At 38.9% G+C, this 26,976-nt stretch overlaps 1 protein-coding gene across 22 annotated transcripts in view; it reads left to right on the top strand.

Moving 5' to 3' along the window:
- Positions 1-50: 50 nt before the first annotated feature.
- The window catches only part of CELF1 (CUGBP Elav-like family member 1), a 59,080-nt gene continuing 32,154 nt past the window's right edge, over positions 51-26,976 (top strand). For 12 of the 22 annotated variants that reach the window (XM_072929892.1, XM_072929901.1, XM_072929903.1 and 9 more), the window contains exons 1-3: positions 51-158; positions 11,784-11,868; positions 15,878-15,918. The gene's annotated coding sequence lies outside the window, so the exon portion shown is untranslated. Of the gene's footprint in view, positions 285-11,783; positions 11,869-15,877; positions 15,919-20,336; positions 20,357-26,976 lie in introns of those variants that run through there. The other 10 variants (XM_072929908.1, XM_072929909.1, XM_072929893.1 and 7 more) reach the window with 9 other exon arrangements.

A 26,976-nucleotide genomic window follows, 5' to 3' on the forward strand; every position in this document is an offset into this window, starting at 1 on the left:
GGGCGCGGCGGGGCCGGCAGAGCCCGGGGGGCGGGCGCTCCGCCCCGGCCCCCCCACGCCGCGCCAGCCGTGGTCTCTCCCGGAAGCGCCGCCATCTTGCAGAGCCGGCCCGAGGCGGCGCAGGCAGCGGAGCGGGGCGCGGGCGGATCCCGGGGCAGGTGAGGGCGGCGCCGCCGGGAGGAGCTCGGGCCGCATACGGCACGACACGGCAGGGACAGCACGGCACGGCAGGGACGGCGCGGGGCCGAGCCGAGCCGGCGGGAAGCGCGATCCGCCTCGCGCAGGTAACGGCTCCTTGCCCCTTCTGCCCCGTTCCCTGCCGCTCCCGCCGCGAGGCCGCTCGGGCCGGGCCGGGGCGGCCGCCCCGCTCCGGCCTGCGGGGGAGCCGCCGCCGCCCCGTGCGCGCCATCCCGGGGCGGTGCCGCCCCGCCGGGAGCCCCTCCGGGGCCCGGAGCGGGAGGCTGCCGGGTGTCGTATCTGATCCGAGCGCTGACAGCGCCGCGGGCGGTGGCGCTGCGGGTGCGAGCTCGGCCCGCGGCGGCGGCGCCATTGGGGGCGGGGGGGCTGCGGCGAGGCCGGGCGGACCCCGGGGCGGGGGAGCGGCCGCCCCGGGCTCGGCCGCCGTCCGCCTGCCGGGCTGGGCGCCCCGGGCACTTGGAGGAACCTGGGGTGCGGTTCTTATTGTCGTCGGTATGGCGCGGGTCTGTCCGCTGGAGCGGTGAAATGTGTGCTGGTGCACCAGGGGTGGAGGCGAGTCCGGCATGCGAGAAGCACGATCAGGGAAATTGGAGTTCAGCGCAATGTGAGGATTTGCAGTCCTCAAGTATGAGAAGGCATGAGAGACTCTACTAGAATGAAGCAGGAAGAGGAATATAAAAGCCAGGAGAGACGAAGCGTAAAATGGGTGATAAATACATGAAGAAGCAGTAAAGGTTGATAACAGCATGCTTTATTAATAGGACTGTTAGGAGAAGGAAGTTGAGAGGCAACTTTAGAAAACACTCCTTTACATTCCTGAGGAATTGTGGCCCAGACATTTTCACCTTTAAGGCACAGCATTCTCTTCTCCCAGAAGTTGTCGGGGAACATTTTTCAAGCATTGCAGCTTTCTTGTATGTCCTGCTTGAGTGTGATCGTTGGGTGTGTTTCTCCAGTTCACCTGATTTAGAAAAGTATTTGGCTTCGACTTCTAGTTTACAAGAGCTTGTGTTTTCTGACTGTCTTGAATTTGTGTTTTTATTTTTTGTGTATGTCTGTCCTTTCAATATTACTCTTTGTACCAGTGATCACAAAAATTGCTGAACTCTCTCCTAGTGTCTTTCATTGTCTCCTCTATTGTTTTTCTCTAGGTTAGTTCATCAAATAGATTTTACTGCACTGACTTGGCATTGCACAGCCATAATAAACCCATCACATTTTTATTCTTTTTTCCATTCCCCTCGGCTATGTTCTTGGGATCTCTGCATAATGTGAAATACTGTATCTTCCTAGAATTGTGTCTGGACCTAAGTCTTGAAGCGGCAGCATTGTTGGAAATACTGCTGCTGTGGTAGATGTTTAAAATTAATCCATATGTCTTTAGATTGAGCCAGGAAATGTTAGAGTGGGTATAGCTTGCATCTAGCAGCGTAATATGTTCAGTTGCATTCCTGCTGAGGAAGAGCCCTCAGGTCAGGAGCACAAATCTTATACCTGCTCAGAGATACGGGTGCAACTGTATATACTATAAAATTCCTAAATAGGAATTTTTAAATACGGTGATGTAAAGAATTGTTTTTTCTTGCGATGATTACTGTTCTCTTTCAGCCTCTGCTCACGTTCAGAATTATTGCTGATAATTATTTTGGGAAGATGTATGCTGTTCTAAGGAGTGTATTCACCATTTCTGAATTGTCATTCTTGCATAGCTGTCTTTATTCTGTCTTTATTACGTAAAGGTTTTTCTTTCCCTAAGTTTCTAATGCTACATTGGGGAAAATCAATGTCGGATCCTAACTGCTGTGTTACATGTTTCCCCTTTTTGTAGCTGTTTTGTTGGTTTTTTTTTAATAGGTAACAATATAATTGATGCAAGCCTGGGATGTTCTGTTTACATGCAAAAGAAAGCAGTAGCACAGCATCTGCAGAAAAGCAGACGATTGAAAAGTGACTGTTCTGAAGTCATGAACACTAAAACATGAAGATTTTGTGTTAGGTAGTTTTGTTTTGAATTACCTACAAAGTGAGAAGAATGTATCCATTTTTCACTATGGGACATAGGGTAATGAAGTCCATAGTTCTACTACTGTGTACTTCTTACTGTATCCATGTGTCTGCTAGGCCTCCAAAACTTGATGCACTTGTAGGATTATCTTTGCATGGCAGGGGGAAGGTTCTTTTAGTTCTTCTGCTACAAGTAAGGCTTCTGCAAGCATGCTCCCTGGCACCACTCGTCTAAAGGGGAAAGCAGGAAATGTGGCAGGATCATTGATATACTATAGTTGTCTATCTCATTAATAATAAATCCATGCCTTGCCAAGTAACCTGTACATCAGCTGAAGAATCATTGGTTGAAACAAAATATGATGCTTTGAAATAAGGGAAATATTTATAATGCTGTGTAAATTTTCTTCTAAAATCACTAACAGTATCCTGTATTGGTTGAATTTCATAAAAGGTGGATGCTTATGTGGTTCTTAAATATTTAGATTCACTTTGAATTAAGTAAGACGCTACCTGAAATCCAGTATCTAATTGAACTTATTGGGAAACTTTGTTGTGAGCAGGTTGCTCCTTAACTATTTATTGCATGTTTTTCTGGAATGCGGCTGTTCTATTGATTATCAGTTACTGAGTCATCTGCCACAAATCTCTTCAGAGTGCCCACTCTGATTTTTTCTTTAGTGCCTGTTTCAGAGTAGGTGGGAAGTGAGACAAATTGTCATAGTTTTTGATATTTCCTGGTTATTAGCCTTTAGCACTGAGATCCAAGAACCCACTGTTCTGGCTGTTTAACTGGAGACTGACTGTTCTTTTGTGAATATGTCCGGTTTTCCAAGACATAATGTGAGACAGCTGCAATAGTCAAATGCACTCAGATCTATATTTCTGCTTTCTTGTTTTTCAGTCTTGCCATGAATGTCTGAAATGTTTTATTTCAATCTGGGCATGTTTAGTATTGCTTGTCCTTCCAAGACTATGTACAAAGTTCTTCAATGCCTTCAGGCAAGAAGGTATGATTTTTATCCATTGATCAGATATTTGGCAGGAGAAAAAATAATAGTATAGAAGAAGACTAAAATATTTCAGTATTTATTAGAATGGGGACTGTAAATTGAGGAAAGTTATCTAGGGCCTCTAGTGGGTATTTCCCAAAGTATCACAGAGCAGGATCTTGAGTGGTGATCCTGTTACAAGATTTCTTGAGGCAAGAGAGATCATCTTGATTGGAAAAAGTAACCAGTAGTTTTACTGGCATTCTTCCAGTCATCAGAGATACTTGTTATATGAATAAATGCAAGAATGCAAAATACCACATTTTCTGCTATTGTTCTCTACAACAGTATTTTATGAAGATGTCAAGACACTTTGTGTTTGGGACATAAGAATGAAAAGAGAGAGCTTTAGCATTCACATTTAAAGAGGAGATTTCCCACATATCAACTGAACATCATTTTGTTTGCACCTGATGTGAGACTCAAGCAAGTAGAACTAAAATATACATTGGGTCAAAGCTGTAGTGCCACTTAGTCTGCAAGTGCTTTGCTGTAGGGAGGAACAGCTCACGAGTGAGCAGTGATGGACAGAGCAGGCTTATTTGTGTGACAGCAATGGAGTGCAGCACAGTCATCATCCCAAGGAAAGGAAGTCATCTTTGACGTCTTGAGTAGCTTCAAACTTCCAGCTGTCTTAGCTCTGTGTTAAAGAAAATGCATCATTGCTAGCTGAATTCAGGATGAACAATGAGCAGCTAGATGGCTGAACAGAAATCACTAGTTTCCAACTCTTAGTGAAGAATTTCAGTTTAGATGACGCCGTTTCTGTCACAGGTGATAAGTGATAGCCTTATTCCAAAAGAGGAATCCTTGTCCACAAGCTGTCTTGTCTGTCCCGTGTATGTGTGTTACCTTTGTGTCTTCAGTATACTTGATATAGCATGGTCTGTCTTCTTGTTTTGTTTTTAGAAAAGGTGTGCTGGCTTACCGGCTGCTCTGTTAGAGGCAGAGTGTTAGTGGCAAACTGACAAACTGCAGGTTTTGATAATGAGTCTTTACCAATTTAGAATAGACTTATAACTGATTTAATGGCTTGGCTTGCAGTGGTAAAGTCCCAGGTAGATTTATCTAAACTGGGCTTAAACCCATGCTACTCTGTGATTTTTACATTGGTTTGACTAAATTGCTTGTAATATAGCATGGAATAATTAGCTTGAGTATTGGTGAAATCCATGCAAATGAGCAGGCAGTTTTGAGTTCTTTGTCCTTTTCAGCAGCACACCTCAAGGAGATCTTGGATGAGCATGTGGATGAGAGGATGGGTGTTTGTTGGGTGTTCGTTGAATATCTGATGTCATGCTGGTGTGGTATCGTTTGCAGGCTTTCCTTTGCAGAGCATTTTTTTTAATGCTTGCATACTCTGTATTCTCTCAGAACTGGATGCTCTCCTAATTCATATAAGAACCCAGGTGAGTGTCTTACATTGTTTTTACTTTAAATTAATTTGAGTTTTTCAGGACCATGGCTTCTTTTTTTCACCACTATCAAAACTGTTCTTTCGGGTAGTTTTCACTTCTGTCTGCTGGCTGTTTTATACTGCACCTTTCACAAAAATAATGTAGTTGTTATCCACTAGATTTCAGTATTTCACATGTCAAAGTAAAACTGTTTTCCTTCAAACATTATTTAAAATTCAGGCTTTCACTGAACCCATGCATATTCTCTGCTATTTTTGTCCCAAACTATGCAGTTCAAAAGATATTCCAATGTAGGCATGCAATCCACAAATTTTTTAGACTCTGTTGGAAAGGGAATATTCATGTCTGCTGTTTCCAAAGCAGAGGAGTTTGTAATTCAAATCAAGCACTTAGCAGACAATGTCCAAGTCTACATATAATAAAAAAAAACCAAAAAAAACCCCAAAAAAACCACGGTAGCACCTTTCTTAATATATGTAGAGGTTTACAGGATGGACACCAGGCATCTTATCTCTTATATCTTATTATCTCTGCAAAATCTTACAAGATAGAGTTTTGATAAATGTTTCTTCAGAAGGCAATGGAATATTGATCTTTCAGGAAGAGAAAATGTATTTTGAGCATCACATCTAGCTTTTACATTTTGTGTAGGCACAATACAGTGTAAAAGTAATTCTCTAATTTATAGTTTTGTCTTCCAAAGCAGAGCACCATCTGAAAATATTTTTTGCCTACTTACCTGTATTTTCTTGTTATTTGTCTTCAAAAATTTTCTGTTCTCAATTTAAAATTCTGAATTAAAAAATACTTGGATGACAGGTCAACTTAGTGATGAGTTGTATTTCTTCTTGGGTTTTTGTTGGTTGTTTTTTCTTGTACGTGATTGTTCGATGACTACAATGTGGAGCACAATTGGGGTTGAGTTGAAACGGTAAAAATTCCTTGCAGGGTCCTAAGTGACATTAGAAGTGATACCCTTGAAAATAACAATATGAAAAAGTTTTTTGGGGAAGAAAAAGATTTATATATTTACATAAGATTTATGTGTTTACTTCTCTAAAGCAGTTTTGACTTCTCAGAAATCCATGATAGTATGCATTGGAGACTTAGGAAAAGTTTAGTGGGTATTTTCTGATTCTTATGGACTAAAGCCACCCATGTTACATTTTGAATTATGCATTCAGTGTCAGAATTTGATCACTATCAGAGACTGGCTGTAGGTGGTACTGTCTGTATTTCACAGTGTGGAAGCTGCTATGACACTAACTGTCTGGTGCAGAATTTACTTTGGACTTTATTTGGGTTTAAAATTATTTTTTCATTTAATTCAAAACTAAGTTTAATAGGCATTTCTTGGGGAGCAAGACTAGGACACACATTCTTGATCCATATTTGTAAGGAAAATAATTTACGCTGTGCTTAGGTATAGAGCTAATTGTGTGTATGCTGTTACCTTCCTGAATTTGCAGGGAGCCTAAACCATTATCTCAGTAATGAGAAAGTTGAAAAAATATCAGGATTGTTGGTTTTAATGCCAGCACTTTTGTGTCAGCTTGCACGTGACAGTAACAAAATTCCCCGACTAGTGTGCTACTCTGAGTTCTGAATTGGCTGCTGCATTCCTGATACAGCTGGAAGTTGCAACTTCCACTTGTATGAAAGAAATTTCCTGGGTGCTTCTGTAAGGTAGTTTGGTATCACCACATAAATGTGGGATACACCAAGGAGAAGCAATAGGAAGCAGCATGCGGTAATAAATTGCTTATGAATAATGATGCTTTTTTAAATATAATTGAAGCTGCTTTTGAGTTTGCAAACTGTCTTACTAGTGTACTAAAAATCAAAATAGACTGTGACACTTCTATAGTTTTTGTAGGTTTTCTTCTGTGAAGACCTATGGGTTTGGGTCTTCAATTACACTTACTCTGCTCTTTCTGTGCCAAAATGTGAAAGGGGTGGGGTGGCTGAAGGGAGAAGAGGATGCAGCACAGAAGTGCATTTCTTCTGTTTTTAAGAAGAATGCATAGGAAAAGGTTTAGTTAGTGTTTAAACACTGGCAAAAAGGACTACAGGGATAGCAGACAAGATATGACAGGTCACCATAGTAATTAGTATCACCCAATTAGAAAGGTCATGCTTCCTGGTTTAGGACAATACTTGAAAAGGGAGAAGGGTTTAAAAAGATTTCTGTAATTCAATTTGGGCTGGAGGGGGGAGAAGGTCAAACCAAGAACTTAATATGTGGGGGTGTGTGTCCAAAAGCAACAAGGAAGACTTCACTAGTTCAGTAGTTATTGAAATGCTGGGGTTGTGGGGATTCTCTGGGAGGAAGATTTGTCTTGTTTCTGAGCTGCTGCCCAGATTTTGTTGTTGAATAGTGTTAGGTGTTTGTGCATTACTAAGGTGGGTGCAAGCAAAGTGGAGTCGGAACTCATTTCAAAACAGTAACTCCTTTAGGTTTGTACACTTTAATTCTTTTCTCTCCTTGCATGGTGTGACAGTGAATGAGGGTGTGTGTGTGTGTAAAGGAACTTGTCTTAGCAATGGACTCTTTCAGAGACCATGTATGGGTAAAGCAGTTCGGCTGGTTCAGCTCCTGCTCCTCCCTCTCGGGGAGCTGAGCAGAATCTCTTCTGCTGAAAGGGTTGTTCCACTTTCTGCTTTCTATATTTGTCCAGCAGAGCACACTGGCTCACCAGGCAGTGTAGCTGGCCTGGTGGGCATTTGCTGAGCAGAATTGAGAGCCAGGGCTTACAGTCTCTGTTATGTCCATCTGTCTGTCTCTGCGTCTCTGGGTACAGCTGGTGTTCCAAGTGAAAGGCGATCTGTTTGCGGTTGTTGTCTTTTTTGTAAACTGCAGTTCATCCAAATTTGGGAATCTAGGGACTGGAAATGGAGGAGTTGTCTTGCAGGGGCAAATTGTGGATGGCAGTAGCATCAGAAAGACATAGATTTAACCTCCAAAAGAGCTGCTGTCTTTTGGATGTTAATTTTAAAGGATGAGGATTTTAATCTCCCTTCCTGCTTTGGGGAGTGATTAGCCAAGGCCTGTATCCTTCCATAAAAGGTCTGTTGTCACTGTCTGCCTTGAAGATTAATGAAAGCTAGATCATGTCCTGGAAGATCTGAGTGCTGTGTTTGCTTGTTATGGGCAATGGGGATTAATGAGGAGCTAGACCCTGGCCTGCCTAGTTTGGAATCAGGAGTTGGTGTTCATGGATGGGGCTTGTAGGAAATACCTTGTTAGGAAGGGCTGGAAACTTGCAACTAAGACTTCCCTGACTATGTGCTTGCATAAACTTTGTATTAAGGCGCTGCACACATTGGGATTACTATTCACAATTGCTTTAATTAAATAGTAGATCAGTTGAATAAGTAGTACAGAATGTCTGTTAGCTGCTACACTGTAGTAAACTGTTGATATTATCTTCGAGTAGCAGAAAGGTGCTCAAAATAGTGGCAGCAATTGAATACACCATTAACTATGGCAATATTTTTTTTTTGAGAGGGAGAAAGAGGGCAATTGTAGGGTACTTTTTCTAAATTTCAATAAATACTGTCCCCTTAAAAATTCTACTGTCTGTTTAATATCTTTGCAAATAGGCATCAGCCTTTTGTTTCTGGAATTTGAGAGAGGAAAATGTTATTTCAGTTGTGAAATTGATTTTAGCAAGAGTCTGCCTTTTTTCTTGAGGACCATGTTCCATAAACTCAGTTTGAATTATTTTTCTTTGCTACCACTGCAGTGTTCAATGTATTTCCTCCTGAGAAAGCCGTGTGTCTCTTGTATTTGCAAGGACATTTTGGAGGCAAATTGGTGGATCTCAGCTGCCTGGCAGTGTCTGGATTGTACTGATGTCTGCAGGCAGGGGCTTGTCATTGATGTGTGACAGAGGGTCAGCTTCTTGAACTGATTGAACTCAAGCAACTTAGTTATGTGGCTGTTTTCTGATCATTCTTTGTTTAATGGAGACACACTGCAGTAGTTTTTTCCCTCTTCATGTGGAAATTCTACAGAATCTGTTGCAAATATGTAGCCTGTGGGATGTTAAACTTGTTACCTGAAGTATCTTGGTATTTTGCCTAATCCTGGCATCCTCTGCTAAAATTAGGTCCTCTGCCTGCAGACCTGTCTTCCCACTTTTCCACTTGCTGACTCCCTAGCTGACAGCATTTCATTTATGAGTTACCAGTTAAAAGCAATTCTTGGTACTGTTTGAGGCAATGATTGGAGTTTTATGATTCCTCAGCTTTCAAGTGTTTTCTTGTAGCATACTCACCTTTTCCTCCAAGTAGTTTTGGAGCAGGAATATAGTTAGGCAGTTTCAAAGGCCTCTTGGAAGTACACTATTGCATGTTTAAAAATACTGTGTGTCTGTTCTGTGAAAGATGCCATGATAAATGGATAGAACTCTGAATAAATAATAAATATTTGTGCACCAAAGGCATTTGAGTAGTAGAAGAGCACTGGGGAATTTCAATCATGCCATTTTGTTGGAATCTTCCTAAAGGCAATATATGAGTAAGTGACATTGTTCAGAGCTAAGCCGAACTGTTAAGACAGGAAATCTTGTTTGCCATATGTGCTTGTTTGCCATTTTGTATTTAAGGGAGAATACCCAATAATCCATTGTATCTTGACTGTTACCATGTCTGCATAAAAGGTGTAATCAGGGTACAAGATAAATGAAAAATTCACTTTTGTCTAATGTCCTTCGAAGGTACTGAAATTCCACAGGAAGGCATAATTTATTTTCTTCTTGCCCTACTGCCTTTTTTTTTTGGTAACAAAAGTAAGCCCTTTTTAAAAATACTATAATTACACAGATAAATAATAAAGTTAGGTTAAGGGTGGACATACGGGAAGATTACAGGAATTTTGAATTAAGTCCAGTATGCATTTCAAATTTATGAAACTTAAAACTACTGTTGTGAAGTATTTAAACTCCAGGAAGAGTAAATGAAAATTGGAAAACATTTACTTGTGATTTTAAGAAGTTACAACATATTGTTTAATCAAGAATATGGAGTGACATGTGTATAATATGTGAGGCAGTCCACTGACAAAGAATTGGAACAGTGAAGATGATTATATGGAAGGACATGTATATAGTTCTTACAAACATAGTGTTTGTAGAAGCAGCAGAAGCCTTATTTATCACTTGAGGCCTTTAAAAAAGATCAATCAGTAGAGATTTAATTGTGTCAAATTCAGTACCTAAATCTGATGATCTAGTTCCTGGGTAATTTAAATAAGCATCTGCCAGTATTGCTGTGAAAGAGGCTTGTGTCATTTTTGATGTGTTTTTCCTTTTCTTTGTGCTACCAAGAGCATCTGTGTGGTTGTGCAGTGAATTGAACCTAGGAGCATGTCTGGGTTAAAACTATTATTTTCCTGTTGTTGGTAGTGGACAAGATCACACCTTGATCATTTCCTCTCTCAGGCTTTTTACACAGAGGTGGGGATGAACAGCTGGTGAGGAAAGAGTTGTGCACTGTTCCTTTGGCAATAGCACCAGCTTAAACTGGATCTGTAGCAGGAGTATCTCAATCTATTCCTTTGTGTTTCTTCCCCATTTCTATTGAATGTTTATGGAGAGCTTATATCCCGTCTTGTCAGGTGTATAACCTGAAAATATTAAGTGAGAGTTGTTTGCCTGTGTTGTCTGCTGGGGCACATAAAATTTGGTTTTAGACAGGGAAATCCTAAATGTTGTCTTAACATACTTAATGAATGCAGGATTTTGTACGCATTGTGTTTGATGCTGCTCTACAGAAAACCTGCTGTTCATTTGAGAAGAAATTGGTGAGCTTTTCTGACAGAAGGACAGAGAAAATTATGTGCCACATAGACTGTCACACGTAAGGTTTGGAAGTATAAGATGCCTCCAGAATCTAGGCATGAGGTATAGAGAATTCAGAAATATATTTATGTCCCTTCTGCATGCTTATGCAGCCAAAGCTGTATTAAAGTACTTGTTTCTGCCATAAAGTTTATAGTCTCTTCCTGCTAGCACTGGAAAACTGCTAGCAGGTGTCATACTGTGCCTTGCAGTAAAAGTGATGGAAATTAATTGATGGACGAGTGTGTAAGTGAAGAACATCTGAAAATACATGCATAAGACTTTAAGCAAGCACTGAACCTCTAGCTTTTGGCAAAGTACATTGACACTCTCGATCCCTCTCCACCCATCCAGCTAAAATCTGAGATCAAGTTATGGATCCAGCCTTGTACAGCAGAGAGAGTTTCTGAGGCCCTGGGAAGAGAGAAGAGCAAGCAGAGCTTGCTGTGCTGACGCAGAAATCAGTGTGCATCAAGCACTGGCGATGAGCAGGCTTGGGAGGGTGTGTCAGGGTCACAAATGGACCATGAGAGTAGTCTGTGGAGTAAAAGGCTGCTGATACCAGTAGGAAAGGCATTCTCTTAGTTGTATTCACATTTGTAATGAAGAATAAAAACTTCTTTGGACAGAGGAAAGTTCATCTGAAGTGTGGCATTACATTTGTGATTGGTAGTCCCACAAAAATGATGCTTCATAGCATGTATTCATGTGTTTTCAGTAAATTGTAAGTGACCGCACTTTTTTAAAAGTAAGTTTTCATGTATTGTTTACAGTTGTATGTTTCAGATACTATATAAAGATGCTGAAGAGGGGAGTAAATTGTACAAAAGATATATACAAACGATTTTACAAATTAGAAACCTTCAGAAATCTGGACTAGAAGCATAGTAAGAACTGCTTTGCAGTGAAATGGTTTTATTTTATTAAATTTGTGTTTTAGAGCAAGAGTGGAACATTCCTAAGTTGATGTTCCCACAGCAATGCCAGCATTTGCCTCTGATGGAGAAAAAGAAATAGTATTAAATATTTTTTAAAGCTTCGGCTCTATGCACCCAGTAATACTTAAATTTCTTCAAGTATTAATGAAGATTATTTGCTGTTAAAAGTGATTTGAATCAGTATTCATTGCTTGTAATAGAGCAGTAACTCCAATTCTTTGTAGATGTAAATGAGTGTAATTTGTATCCGTTTACTTCTGCAAAGGATTTACCTGTGTGCCTGTTACAAAATAAAAATAATTGAGCATATTTTTACTCTTTGGTTTGCAGGCGTGGCAATGGCAGATTCTGCACGGTAGAGTTCATGGCAAGTATTTGTCTAATATAAGCCAAGCAAGACACATACAAGCTTCAGGTAAATCAGTCTTTCTTAGTTGTGCTTCTTTGAAATAGAAAATAAATGTTTATGCTTCAACATTTTGCAAATACAGAATTTCAGACCTACTCAGAATTTTGTATGCAGTTCAATTCTGATATTTCAAAATTGGGACACCTCAAAATTATTTTCCTTCTGAAGGTAGCAGGAGATGCTGGAAACAGCCATGTGCACTGTGTCCTCCTTTGGCATTTTAGGTGTGGTAATACAGAATAGTGATTGCAGTTGAGGGTATTTGTGGGAGATCTGCAATACATCTTTATTCTGTTTGCTTTTGAATTTATTCCCTTTTGTACAATCAGAAAAAAAGGTGTGTAAGTATCTTGAATTTTTAACACACAGGCTATGCAAGCTGTGTCTATCTAAACATTGCACAGGGGTGGTTTCCCCATCGAGATTTTTTTTATCTTGCCTTTAAAGATAGGCAAGTAGAAAGTGTTAGTGTTTGAATCTTGTGGCTGAGCTAGATGAGGTTGTTAAACTTCAGCTAAAGTTCAGTTGCTTCTAGGAGTATACTTAGTGGTTAAACTGAGACTATTGTTTGTGTTCACTAAAACTCAGTCTTTTACTCAAAAGATGACCAAACTCCACTGTATGTGATAGGTCTTCCTGTGGCATGTAGAGTCTCCATAAAGCAAAACATGAATGCATGCTTTCTGACCTTCATTCAAAAAGTAAATGAAATGTTGCTTTAGTTTGTACCTTCTTTATTTGCAACTCCTGGTACATTTTGAGAGCCCTTAATACCATAATCTGGAGAGAGATAGTAAACTAAGTCTTTTGTTGGTGAGATTCTTTGGATTTTATTAATGGACATGTGTTTTGTGGAATCTTTTAAGATAAATCAGTACGTCTCCTTCTCTGGTAAGGTTTTTATATGGTAGGAGTTTCCCCTTGCTCTCCCTGTTGTGTTGTTGCCTCGTTAGTAAGGGTTGCTACAAAGTGACATTTCTGTGGGTTGTGGCCTGAGCTGTGCAGTGATTGAAACTTCCTCTGGTTTGCATAGGACTCTCGGTTCATAATCCGTGTAGTGTACTTGCTCCGTCGCTCTCTGATCCATCCTTATCTCCCTCCTGTACTTCTTCCAGAGAAATAGTTCTTTCTATATTTTCAAATTTTCACTATTATCACATGGGTTCCTAAAAGTATGTAAATCTGCAGTGAGTCCAGACTGAACACTGATTTATGTGAGAGACTGTTGACGCCAGGATGTATCTGAGGCTGACCTATGTGGTCTGTTTGATCTGTTGGCCTCTTTAATTGCCAATGGTAACCTTAATAATGCCATAAACATTAGTTCCTGGAAAGTGTAATGAGAAATCAGAACCCGTCTAGACAAAGTGCTGACTATGACAGTAATTTCATTGATCAGAATCCATTAAATGATCTGGTATTCTCTTAGATGGTCCCGGGTGCTGGTGAGACAGAAGTTTTACTACTTAGTAGAAAAGCAGTATTACTTTATTTATTAGATTTATTGGGCTCATATCCATTGTCTGGTACTTAGTGGATACAGCCACTTGTTTTCATTACCAGCTGCAGTTCTATTTATATTATATTGCATATCGAAAGTTGCAAGTGTTCGTCAGTGAGAGTATATTTTATCACCTTTAGATCTGGCAGGCCGTTAAATCTAAGTATTAAAACTTCGTTTCTCCATGTGGAGTACTCGAGTAGTGTCAGTAGTTCCTCCCAGCTTTATGCAGTAGTTGAAAGTGACAACTGTACTCAGCTGCAGCACCTTAGTCAGAGGACAACTTCAGGAGAATTATTATAAAAGCTAGGATGAACGATCTGAATTTACCCCATTAATTGTTTTGCTGACTGCACTAAGCCCACTCATGCAGCTATGAAAACAGTTGGCTATCAGCATCAAATGCTGGCTGCGGAGAACCTACTTTGCACAGGAGCTTTCTGCCCCATCAGTTAATTACAGAAGTGACCATGCTGCACATATGGCTAGCAGCACCCAGCTCTATGTATGTATAAACCTTATTCTGGGGGATCCGAGACCCAGTTTTTCCTGAGAAGAAACACAGTTGACAGATTCTTTGGCCTTTGGGCCAGGTTTGTCCTATGTATAAACCTGGATTAATTATTCAATGTATTTATGATCTGCATGCAATTAAATAAACCATACTAAAACAATTTGTGATTTAAGAGCACTCTCCCAGGCTTTCTACAGGTGGTTGTCAGATTTGCTGCTTGGTTTTTGAAGTTTTTATTGTCTTGGATTTTGCCTTTGATTCAGTGAAGTGTATTTTTTCCCAAAGGTATCCAAGAATTATGGGTTCTTCTGGCTATGTAAGCTGCACTTTTGGTTTCTTTGAAGTTTTTTAATTAATTCACTAGAGTGTTACATGTGTAAAGTGAAGATTTTCTTTTTAACATCAAAAAGTTGTTTATATAGATATTCTTAAGCATTCATTTTATCTCAAAGCTGATTATCAAAGGAATATAACTTAGCATATAAGCAAAAAATTTGTTATCTGTTGTTTTGACGACATTAGAAGTTAGGCATGAAGAAGGTCTGTTAGCAGGGATCTAAGACCATTTTTTTGTCCATAAACAAATATTTTGTAATTAAACTACAGAGAAGTAGAGGAATCTGGCTGAGGTGGAAGAACTATCTTAAGGTAACATTTGCCTCAGTCACAAATGGGAGTTTCATAATCCAGAATGTTGTTCTGAAACAGAACCAAAATAAATATGTGTTCTCTGAACAATAGTCAGTTTTGAGTAATATTCTAGGAAATAAAAACTCATGATTTTGAAAATACACATTTCAGATAACTGCTTTATGCTTGTCAGGATTCATGGTTTGGGTTTTGTTTTCGACAAATACTATAAGAAAATTAAATTTGTTCTTGTGTTTAGGATTCTTTGTTGCTTTAGAGGCTTTAGTACTTTATTAAATAAATTGAACAAACAGGAAGACTTTAGAAGAATTGAAATTTCTCAAGAGATTTCCCTTTGAAAAAGAGGGCATGAATACATGTGATAAATGATCAAGTATATTATATGGCAAGTTAGAAGAGGATGTGGCTCACTTATTCTCACTTACTAAAAAAAAAATATAGAACAAAGGTTAAGTAGGGGCCTGCAAAGCAGTCAAAATGTGGGAGTTCTGATAGCCTTGTATAATGCTGCTTGCTGGTGAATGCAGTTTTTAGTTTGGTAACAATAGGTAAGTAAATAGATTTGGATTTTCTGTAAAATACTGCTAGACTGACATGAGTGTAGTTCTTTAAAATAACCCAGGAGGAGGCAGAGAAGAAATTACTTGAGTGGGGAAAAAAAGTCAAGGACCTCACAAATAAAAAAATCCCAAGTTTGTTTCTAAATGCAGACTAGTTTGTGTTGAGAGTCTGTTACTGAGTTTGCAAAAAGAGAACGCTGAACCATGAAGTAGCATCCCCTAGATATGAGGTGCTAGTACAGAAAATCTGTATGGTTCCTGGCTGATGATTTGCTTAAGATGTAGAAATAACTTTTTTTCCTTGTGTTGTTCAATTCTGTGTTCCCTAATTCAGTGCTTTTTGAGACATTTCCATTTCTGCAGTCGTGCATTAGACTCTGCAGGTTCATGGTCATCTGTTAGTGCTGCAGCTGACAAAATAATGCCATATAGGAGTTCAGGATTGTGGCTACTGCTGTTGGTAGCTGCTTCTGTTGTGACAGCCAAAAGGCCAGATAGGTGGCATTAGTCCACTGAGCATTGCTAGGAAGATCTAAGACTTCTGTTTTCAGCCATGTTGTGTTTGCAGTCCATTTTTGTGCACCTTTTCATTTACCTTGTATATTTGAAATATGCAGCTTCCATTTTGATGCTATTGAGGGTTATTACCACTTCATGATGACTTCTATTATTAGAAATATGCTCATTTTCCCAGTCCTCAGTGCTTTATCAGGTAGAGTTCACATAATGCTTGTTATTGTCTGGTGTTAACTCTGAATTCCTCAATGTGTGTTTTTCCTTATCTTTTAGAGTGAAGACTGGAACGGCTGGACAGAGGTGTGTAGCTGCAGGTATGAACCAACTAAAGTTTATATCCCTCAGTTGTGTAGTAGAGCTTCCTTATAAAGGTTTAGAGAGATGTTGTTTTTACATTCAGTGATGAAAGCAGTCATTTTCCACTGCAGTGAGCAGTGCTCCCTGAACCTTAAACTCTGTAGTTTCCTGCCTTTGTATTGCCACAGGGGGTTGGGAGTGTTAGCAGTTCAGGACTGTGAGTACAGAGTCAATAGGTGTCTTTAGCTCCATCTGTAATTTAATAATTTTAGAAACATAACTGCAAAGTAGAAATGCATGTCTTCATAGTAATTTCTTGACCAGAACAAATCTGCAGTATTCTGTAGTGCATGAAACCCTAAAGGTGAGTATTAGTGGAACAACTCCTTCTGGGCTGAGACAAATTTGATTATATGCAGTAGAACAGGAACATAGTCCAGTATGAAAATTATTGGAGTCAAATGTGAGGATCCTCTGGTGCAATTTTCTTTGTTCTAGAAGTCTAGTAAGGGTGTAGTTTCATGTGGCAGCTGAGACAATCGCCCCTTCTCAATTTCCAGCTGAGTGCGGTGTCCTTTGGTTATGTTTGGTTCTCATGGTAGCTTGCATTATTGATGGAGTCAGCTTGACAACCTAGTAAAAAGCTCCTCTTGTGATCTAGTTGTTTCTCTGGTTTAGGAAGTTGGAATGATTTAGTGTGTGGTCAAAGTACAAAAGAACGTATCAGACTGTTTGTACTGTGCACCTCAAGAGTGTCAGTTCACTTCTGAGACAATTGACCTGTAACTGCTGTGTTAAGTAACACTATCAGTATCACCACAACCAAAGTTTGGTGATTTTTCTTCTTCCAGTGAATTACCTCTGCTATGGCAGAAATATTTAAGGTGTGTTTTGGTCTGTAGACAACCAGGGAGAATTGAGATTTTATATTGTCTTGAGGAAGGAGTTGTTTTCTGCTATGGACAGACATTTGCTACAGTTTTCATAAATACATTGGGAAGAATTTAGTTATGTCTATATCAGAAAGAAAAACAAATTTGTCTTTAAAGTGCAGGATATCCTGTCTCTCCATATGTTACTCATCAGGGTAGAAAGATCTAAAGTTGGTTTAAGAAATTCAGGAACACCTTCATTTTCAAGTAATTTTTTAGAGAATTGGTGATTGACCTCTGTGTTTGGAAATACCAGTTTGAGGACATTTGTCTCCAGGCGTTTTGTGGGTTGCAAAATACTCAACTTCTTTGTAATGACTGGTATTCTGTATTTTGCACTTCCCGCTCCTTTGATGTCCATTTGGACCATACAGAAGATTGGAAAGAGACAATACTGATCATTATGTTTCTGGCTTTTTTCTGAAGAATTTGCATCTTTTGAGACAAACTAAACTGATTAGGCCTCGTTTTTCAAACTCATGGGATTCTCCAATTGCAAAACCCAGGCCTAGAATCAATATATATGGATTACTTAAGCAACAAAACAATCATATATTTAAATAGCAAGATAATCATCAAGTTTATGGTTGATGAAAATAAGTTGCTTTGATTGGTGCAAGATCTGTGGTTTCTCATCTTAAGAGCAAGGGAAAGTTGAATTCATCTGCCTAAATGTGAATGAGAAGGATGTCCAAATGGAAGAGGGTGGAGTCTTTTCTTGAACATCTAATGATGGTATATAAAATTGTTTGTATACGTCCCAATATGAAATGCCTCATTGTGATTAACACTGCAGAGATGTATCAGAATAAAATTGATGGCGTTCTGCTTCTTGTCTGGTACAGAGAATAAAAATGAGGGGGAGTCAGCTTTACTTTGAGATAAGGAGTCAATCCTACCTCTGTATTGACTCTTGTCATATACACATTTACCATACTGAAATATATCTGTGTTCAAATAAAATTTCTGCATAAGAGATATGAGCCCCTTCCAAAATGTAAGTCTTTGGCATGGAGATAAAAATGGGCATTAAAAGATGGTAGATTGTTATCTTCAGAGTCTTCTCCAACCTTAAAGATTCCATGACTAGAGTCTAGATGGAGACTAGACTTTTGGCATGATGCCATGACAGAGTTCAACCATTAACCTGACACTCCCAAGTCTTTCACTAAACCTGTCCCTAAGCATCACATCTACACATTTTTCAAGTACCTCCAGGGCTGGAGATTTTAACGCTTCTCTGGGCAGCCTGTTCAAATGCTCAACAATCCTTTCAGTGGAGAAATTCTTCCTAATACCCAATCTGAACTTTTTCTGGTGTAACTTGAGGCCATTTTGTCTGATCTTGTTGCTTGGGATAAAAGACTGACCCCCACCTGAGTACACAATCCTTTTAGTTAGTTGTAAAGAGAATAAAGTCTCCCTTCATCCTCCTTTTCTCCAGGCTGATCAACCCCCCCACTCTTTCAAGTTCCCCTTGTAAGACTTGTGCTCCAGACCCTTCACCAGCTCCATTGCCCTTCTCAGAATGTGCTCCAGCCCTTCAGTGTCCTTCTTGTAGTGAGGGGCCTAAAACAAGACACAGCACTTAAGGTGTGGCCTCAGCAGTGCCAAGTACAAGGGCACAATCACTGCCCTGGTCCTGCTGGACACACCATTGCTGATGCAGGCCAGGATGCCACTGGCCTTCTTGGCCACCTGGGCACTGCTGGCTCATGTTCAGCTGCTGTCAACCAACCTTCCTAGGTCCTACTCTGCTGTGCAGCTTTCCAGCCCCGCTTCCCCCAGCCTGTAAATAGTAAATTTTTGTAGTATAGTATTAACTGATTCTTGTTCGTATCTGGTACTATTCATAAAAACAATTTGAGATTAAAGGATTCCTCAGAATGGATTGTCCAATTGATCTGGTGGCTGCAAAGGACAGTGAAACTTGAGACTTGTTGCTTTTAGTCCAAAATGTCTCTTGAAACTCAGAAGAAGAAAAAAAAAGACTATCAGAAAAATGTTTAAATGTGTCTAAGTGCTATTCTAAGACATTTCAGTGGAGAATAATAATTCATGGTTTGTTCCTTTGAATTAAGATAACATCTCACATTTCTTAAGTAAAAAAGAAGTGACTCTGGACAGTTCTTTAAGGCTTTAGTTTACATGTGCACAAGATGTGTTGTTTGCCATAAACTTATAAGCGTTCTTTGATTCAGAGGTTCTCCTCCTGCAGGTTAATATAAACAATAGAAAAATATTACAGTCTTTGTGCATGGTATTGTCTTGGTATTGTATACCTGGTTCTGTTATTCCCCCTGGGTCCAATATGCAACCACATAGCCTTCTCTGTGTGAATGTAGTTGCTTTGCCTGCTGTAATGTTTTATGGCATGTTTGGCTTGAGGACAAGCAGACTGTTGAGAGCTTTCCAAGAATGACTGGATTTCCAGGTCCTTACTAGAGGAATAACTTCTAGCTCTGTTTCAGTGTCAGAAGACTGTCTTAAACATGGAGATGAGTCCTTAAAAATCTGGCGAATATTGTAGAGATTACAAAATGTTTTTTCCAGTGTATCTTTTTGACTAAGTACAGAGCTGCAGATTCGTGTCGTACAGGAAAGGACAGGAAAATACAGAAATACCTGAAACCAAATTTATAGGTACTGTGTTTGTGTTGACAAGGTAAAAAAAGTTGAATCAAATTTTTCTGCTCCACAGAATTGCTTGCAGGATTGTTTCTTGCACAAAAAGATGGCCAGAAGTTTACTTTCAGCTATTTCCATCTTAAAAAAAAAAAAAAACAAAAAAAAAACCAACCCAAAAAACAAAAACCACAACCAAACTCAGGGGCAACATTTAGGAGAGAGAAAGATGGCAAAGACACTCTTAAGTGGAATCTGTACCTTGCCTTCAGCACAAGATCGCTTGTAGGCATTACATTCTTCTTGTCTTCCAGTAAAGATTTGAGCATGGAAGTGCAAGTGTGATTTGTCCTCTGTATTTCTGTGTCTCAGGGTCTGAATTCAGTTAATAAACAAAAACAAAGGGTGCAAGAGGAAAACTTGAACCTTGCCGCTCCCTTAACTGTTTCATCCTGTCCCCTGTCCTTCCGCAAGGTAGAAATGTGTGTCCTCTCATATTATACTCATTTCCTGCTTTGTCTCCTGTGTCATACAGCTGTCTTCATTTCCTCTAACTATTGTTGTGACCAAGCCACTTACCCTACTTTCTCAAGAAGTTTTTTCTGCCTGCAGTGCCAAAGTGTCTACAGGTCTTTCCAATCTCTCTTATGTACTTAAGGTTTCCATAGTTTTTTTGTCTCTTGCAAAGTACAAGTATTTTTATGTTCTAGCAGTGTGATTATAAAAATTCAAAATGCTTCTCAAAATCGAACTACTGGAATGTTTGCATGTGTTAAAAACACCACAATTTTAAAGTGAAATTTTCTTTTACATACCTTCCTGTACAGCTTAAGCAGTACCTGAAATAGCCATTTCACATCTATTTACAACAAAACCCAAAACAAACCAGAACCTGGAGGTAAGGATAAAAAGCTTTAATTTTTTAACTGTTTCTCTTATTGTTGTTTTTAGTATCCTAGAACACATACTAAACTAGTATACTAGAACAAGGAGAAGAAACCTGTACATATCTGCTTTAAAAGCAATTGCCCTGGGATACATCAATGCTTTTCCCTAATATCAATTATTAATTCTAAAATGTCTTGCAAAGAGGGTTAAGCATGTGATGTTTACTCCTTGTCTGTGATTTGACAAAATTAGTTTTTCTTGGGAACCTGCATTAAGGCTTGTTGTTATCTCTTCTACAGATATTGGTGCTCTAAGGGCGTTGAATTAATCGCTTCAGATACATTATTTGGTCTTTTAGCAGTTTGCTTATATGCTTTGTGTCTGATCCCTTTTATACAGTGTCTTCTCAGACAGAATTTTCTTCTTTGCATCACAGTAAGTTTTCCTCTGTACTGTACCTTAGTTTTAAATTCACAACTATGATTCGTGTTCACAATCTCTTTGTTCCTGTAGTCTGAAAAAGAATGGAAATCGCAAAATAAACAGAATATATTGGGGAAAGATGGAAATTTAACATGACTTTCAGATTACTGTGCTGAAGGTAACAACTGAGAATTTTAATTACAAAATTAAAGCTAGCAGAAGAAAATATATTACAGTATAAGGAAAAGAAAACAATCCAGGTATCTCTTATATTTCTATGAAGATGAATGTAAATATATAATATATCATTGGGGAATGGATATATGAAGGAGATAATAACACCAAAGAAAATATGAAGTTTCTAGGAAACTGTCTTAATTGGAAGATTTTACTTACATATAGACATATTTTTTCCTTATTTCACTGTGCTAAAGTAGTAGTCTACTGTCCTAGTGCTGCACAAGTACTGTCCTTGAAAACAGGATGAGCACATACTGTATGCCTTTGGAAAAATTTGCATATGCTAACTGAAGTTTTTTGTCAGTCTGTACATAGCACTATAGCAGACTGAGTGATTTGAAATTCTTTGGAGGTTTTTTATATTAAAAAAAAATTAAATAGATAAAGGTTCTGGAAAGAATAGTTGGATATACCTCAAGGTAATGCTATGAAGGTTATCAGCTTTCTTACTCCATATTGACAATAGGATAATCAAAGATTTTATGGGTAGATGGATGTTTTAGGTCCCTGTCAGGAGGTAGTCTCATGGCCAGGCTATTCCATTTCTCTCTGGTAATGCCTGTGCAAGCCTTTGTAGCATCATCACTGAAGCAGCAGACACAGCTGAAGCACTGGGTTAGTAACCTCATGCTGCTGTGTTAGCTGGCAGCTGTGCACTAAGAAAGTAAGACTCAGGGTAGCATCATGCAGCTGTTCTGTCCTAGAGAAGCAGGTCATTGTCTGCAGAGCTGTGGGCTGCTTCAAATACCCACAGTCCTGTCAGGATATTCACAGCACAATCCTGCATCCCCTCTCAGGCAAGCAGATGAAGAGGAAGTGCATCAGAAGATGAGAAGAAAATTGAACAAGTTTGTAGGCCACTGCCTTAAAATTTGTGGAGTTCATACATGTGTTATAGGAGGGTCCTAGAATTGGTAATTCAGCTTCTTCCAAGTTCTCATTAGACGTGCTGTATGTCAGTAGCGGTTACTGGCAGAGCAGGACTTAGTTGCAGTTTGGGGTAGAGTTTTTTTTTTGACTTCTTGGATTTGAGCAGATGTTGTAACCTGTTTCCTGGTAGATAAGCTCTCAAATTGCAGCGCTGCTGTCTGCCATTTGGTGTAAGTTGTTCTCAGGAGTGAGCCAGATATTAAATATATAGCACAGATTGAATTTGTTCATCAGTTGTGTGGTGGTATAGTGAAAGCAATTGCAAGACATTATAAAAAGAAAAAAGAAAGGAAAGTTTATATACTAGTTGCTGTCTGTGCTGTTACATTTCCTGAAGTCCAGAGGTGTGGGGTTTGGGTTGTGTAGTTTGTGGTGTTGGGGGTGCTCTTGGGGAGGACTTAGTGTTACTTACTAAAGCAATTGAATATAGTGCAGATGCTTTTAATGAGCATTTACATCCTATGTATGTAATTCAGTTCTTGAGTATCTTTAATAGGACAGCTCTTCCTTCTTTTTTTTTTTTTTTTTTTATATATAGTGTGGTTTTTACATAGTTGTTTTGTCCTAACACAAATGCATAGGCAAATTCCAGCTCTTTAGCATGTTCTAGGCCTATCACTGCCATTCACAGAGGCTGATAACCTCTAGTGTTTGTTATCACAAAACTGACTCAGTGGTCACTCAGCCTCTCAGTTTTAAGCTCAGAACCTCACCTCTTGTGATTTGTCTGGTAGCTTCTGTTGGGTCTCTTCCAAGTACTTCTTCCACTCACATAAGTTTGTTGCATCTGCACTATTCTGCCAAGAAGTTCCAAAAATTTACTAACCTGTGTGTGAAATATGTCTTCTTTCTTTTTTTTTTTCCTTTCTTTCTTTCTTTCTTTCTTTGCTTGCTTTCTTGCTTTCCTTTCTCAGAGGGGGAATGCTGTTGTATCAATCATTAGGATTTTGCTTTCTTAGCTGTTATATGGAAAGGTGGTTTGGAGATACAAGCTGCCTAAAGTAATAGCCACACATGCCCTTTGACAATTTGTGCAGTCACATGCATTCACTTCACTGCCTGGTGTTTGAAGTGAAAGCAAGAGGGACACCTAGATTGTTCAGACCAATAAATGAATGGCAGTCAAAGCAGAACTGTTTGGCATCACCAGTTCCCAAAGAGAACCTTCAAGAAAGATGGAGACTGTTTACAAGGGCATGTAGTGACTGGACAAGTGGGAATGGCTTCAAAGTGGGAACAGGTTTAGGTCAGATGTTAGGGAACAATTCTTTACTGTCAGGATGCTGAGGTACTGAAACAGATTGCTGAGAGACTTTGTGGATACCTCATCCCTGGAAGTGTTCAAGGCCGGTTTGGATGAGCCGCTGAGCAACCTGTTCTAGTGGAAGGTGTCCCTGCCCATGGTAGTGGGGGGTTGGACTAAGTGATCTTTAAGGTCCATTCTAATCCAGGCCATTCTGCGATTTTGTATTTTTATGATTCCTTCTTGAAAATACTTGAATCCATTGTTCATATTCAAATAAATTTGTCAGACTGGTAAATGTATCAAGACATGAAGTTACTGATAATTTAGAATTAAGTGAAGAGGAACTCAGAATAGAATATTCAACTCTCTCTCTTTTCCCATGAGTGAGCAAGTAGCTCTGAACTGCTCTGTCTGTTGGCTGTGGTCTACACATAAATAAACAGGGAAAAGTTTTGAAGGATCTTGAGATATATGGGATTTAGTCTAAGAAGGTAAAACATATCCATAGAAAGAGTTTAATTTTTTTTAATTCTGCTTTTGTTATGTAATGGCATATTTGTGTTATGGGTCGCCTCTCTAATGTATGGGTGTATTTTATAGCAAACAGTATTCTTAGTTCTCTATCTCTCAGGAAAACATCACTGTCTCCTGGTTTGTCTGTGTGACATCTGGAAATTGAAGCGCTAAGGGTAGTTGCTTGGATTTTTGCAGTGAATTGGTACAAAGCTGGGAACAGAGTCTTCTCTTCTACCACAGCTTTCAATCCCTTGATTTCTCTCTGAAACATCATTTTCAAGCAATAGGTCTTTCCTGACCAGCTTAGTTCAGAACCACTTTATCAGACAGTCTTACATAGGCTTTATAAGCTGCCTTGCCACCTTATAGTTGTGATATCAGTGGCTACAGAGAAGCGGTAATTTTATGTGTTTAATTTAAACATTGTCTTCAAACATATCTATTTTCACATGAAGGTTTTGTGTTGCATGTGTTGATTTGGAAATGTAAAAAGATGTGACTAGAGATATTGGGAACTGCCAGACTGGACATACTCTGGTTGTTGATTTCTTTCTGATAATGCCTAGTACAATGTGCATTACACAAATGGGTCTAAAATCTTTATTGATTAGGCTGTGTTTAAAGATGACATTACTTAGTTGTTTCTTCCTAATGTTAACTAGAAGGTGTAATTCTTATATGCAGTGTTTTGAGGCAGATAGCCCATGGGTTATCTGTTTAAAAAAATAGTTGGGGTTTTTATATATGTATAGTACATAAAAGTGGGGAAAATATCTCTGCATGCATCCAACTGTGGTCAAGCCTTGTCAAGCTTTGACAGGATTACAGAAGTCACCACCAGTTTATGAATTTGTTTATGAATTTAGTAAAGTGTTCCTTCTTAGTAGTTTCAATTTGCCTTTATTAGACGTCTGTTATACTCCTGTGAACTCCAACTGCTTTGTGAATTGTGGGGAAGAAGATTCTGTGTGAAGTGTATGTTGCACAGCAGGAAGAACAGATAAGCATATTTATATGAGGAGACCCATAAACAATTCAAGAGAAAAAATGTACCTGTATGTGTTTCTTGTCTTTTTATAAGCTTCGCTGTTTAGAATTAATTATAATAACAAATTTCCACACTTCAGTGCAAAGTTTCATCTCCTGTTTCAAGAAAATTAATTCCCTAACTTTTCAAAATAAATTTTATATAATTTACAGCTATAATTTGTCTTTAGTATCAAAAAAGGTATGTTTAGCTGCTGTTTCATTTTTCTGCTTCTGAGAGTACTTAGGCAGAGAAAGCCTTGTTGTGTAAGCCAGAAGACTGGGTGACTTGCTGTTTCATCTGCTGGCAGAGAGTTGGGAGTCCTGGGGGTTCTTCAGTCAGAGGAAAGTTCATAATTCATTCCTTTTGAGCCTTAACAGAATTAATTGAAGTAGAAACTACAGGACTTCATTCACAAGCCAGAGAAGTAGATCAGGAATGTATTGATGTACCTCAAAAATTTTTCCCCAAAAATATTTCGAGGAAGGGGAGGGAGAAAAAAGCTTCTAGTAGGATCTATTATTAGAATTTAATTTATGTACCTGATTTGTAAAAATTCATCTGTGTCTAGATCTCATTTATCTGCTCTGAGGTAAAGGCATAAGAGGGAGCACTGCAAAACTTTGGTATTGCCAAGGTAAAGGCAGTTGTTTTCTCCTCCTATCCCTTTTCTCCACGTGGGAAATTCTACAAAAGTTCACATAAACAAAATGTTTTTCAGTTAATTTAATCTGAATTGTAGGGAGACCAAAAATTTCATGTATTTTGATGGCAAATTCAATATTCTCAATGTGTCAGATTTGTGTACCCACAATGCGTAACAGTCAAAGAGATTGGCAGAAGAAGAAACTGCAGTTTTGGCAACTAGGTAAGGGGCTTTTTGTACCCAGTGAGGCATGGGAGACAGTTTGGATTTCAGCACAAACAGAAAACATTCTGACCACATGCTTACATGATCAACAGTGAAACAACAAAATATTGACAAAGCAACTACTGTATTTTGATGCATGTAACCTAGGGGTTATCAGTTTAAAAACAAAACTGCAATTCAGCAGCACTGTAAGAATCTGGATATGCACAGATAATACAGGGGAAGTTTATTCTAGGACCTGTCTCCTTCAGAGCTTCACAGTGTCTGATTTCCCCATAGCCTACATCCTTTCCCATAGCTTGCTCTCACCATGCCAGTAGTCGCTCAGCTTCAGATTTGTATATGCTGTCTGAGTACTGAATGTATAAAATAAAAGATGGTATTATTTTCAGCTTTCAGAGTTAATTTTTTATTAAAACTAGGCTTTCTTAGGCAAGAAAATATAATACAGGATTTTCAGTTTTGTGGTGAATTTTTGGGGGTTTTTTGTTGGTTTTTTTTATGTCCTAGGATATGATGTAATTCTGTAAACTTAAAAAGCAAAAAACTTTCAACATTTGTACTCTGCAGTCTCTTAGGAGCACATATAATGACACATTCTGCAACATCATCTAGGGCTTCAGAAAAAAGTGAGATCTAATGTGTAGTATGTAGTAGTTTTTTAATGTTCACATTGTCTGATGAGCATCACATTTAAATGTGTAGCTGCAGTCCATGGAGCTTGGAATTTCAGACATTGTTTCTGTTATCCTTTGAATAGAAACAGTAAAAGAATGGCTCTGGAAGCCAGCAGGAATTTGACATCTGAGCGAAAAATAAGTGTGTTTAGCTCCCTTTTTTTTCTTTCTTTGTGAGAAACTATTAGGATGACATTTTAAAGAAACACTTTTTCTCATTTAATTATTTCTGTGCAGTAGTGAAATGCCATATTTTTCCACTCCTGATAATTTCACAAGTGAAGTCTGTAAGTCTTTTAATTTCACTAGCTTGAAGCCTTCAGCTAAATAACACTAATCCAGACCCGTTTGTACACTGTTTTGTCACTGAAGTTGCCATCATTACTTCAGAAGTATGGCACCCAGAGGCACTGAGTCCTGGTTAACATATCTTCAGGTATTTATTCACCATTCTAGTATTGATTCTTCCTTTCCAACAAACTGTGCCTATAGTGTTGCAGTTTTTTCTTAATGGAAGAAGAAGAAGATAGGGCTTTGATTTTGAGGAGCAGAGAGATGGGGAAAAGGGTGGGCATAGGATCAAATTGTAATGGTGTAGTGATTTTCTTCAGTAAACTAATCAATCTCAGTAACATTTTTAAAACCCATTTTCTAGACTCTGTGTTGCCAACATTGTCTTTCATCAAACCTAGAGTGAGCA

Source organism: Taeniopygia guttata, chromosome 5 (genome assembly GCF_048771995.1).
Source record: "Taeniopygia guttata chromosome 5, bTaeGut7.mat, whole genome shotgun sequence".
In the NCBI taxonomy this organism is placed as follows: Eukaryota; Metazoa; Chordata; class Aves; order Passeriformes; family Estrildidae; genus Taeniopygia; species Taeniopygia guttata.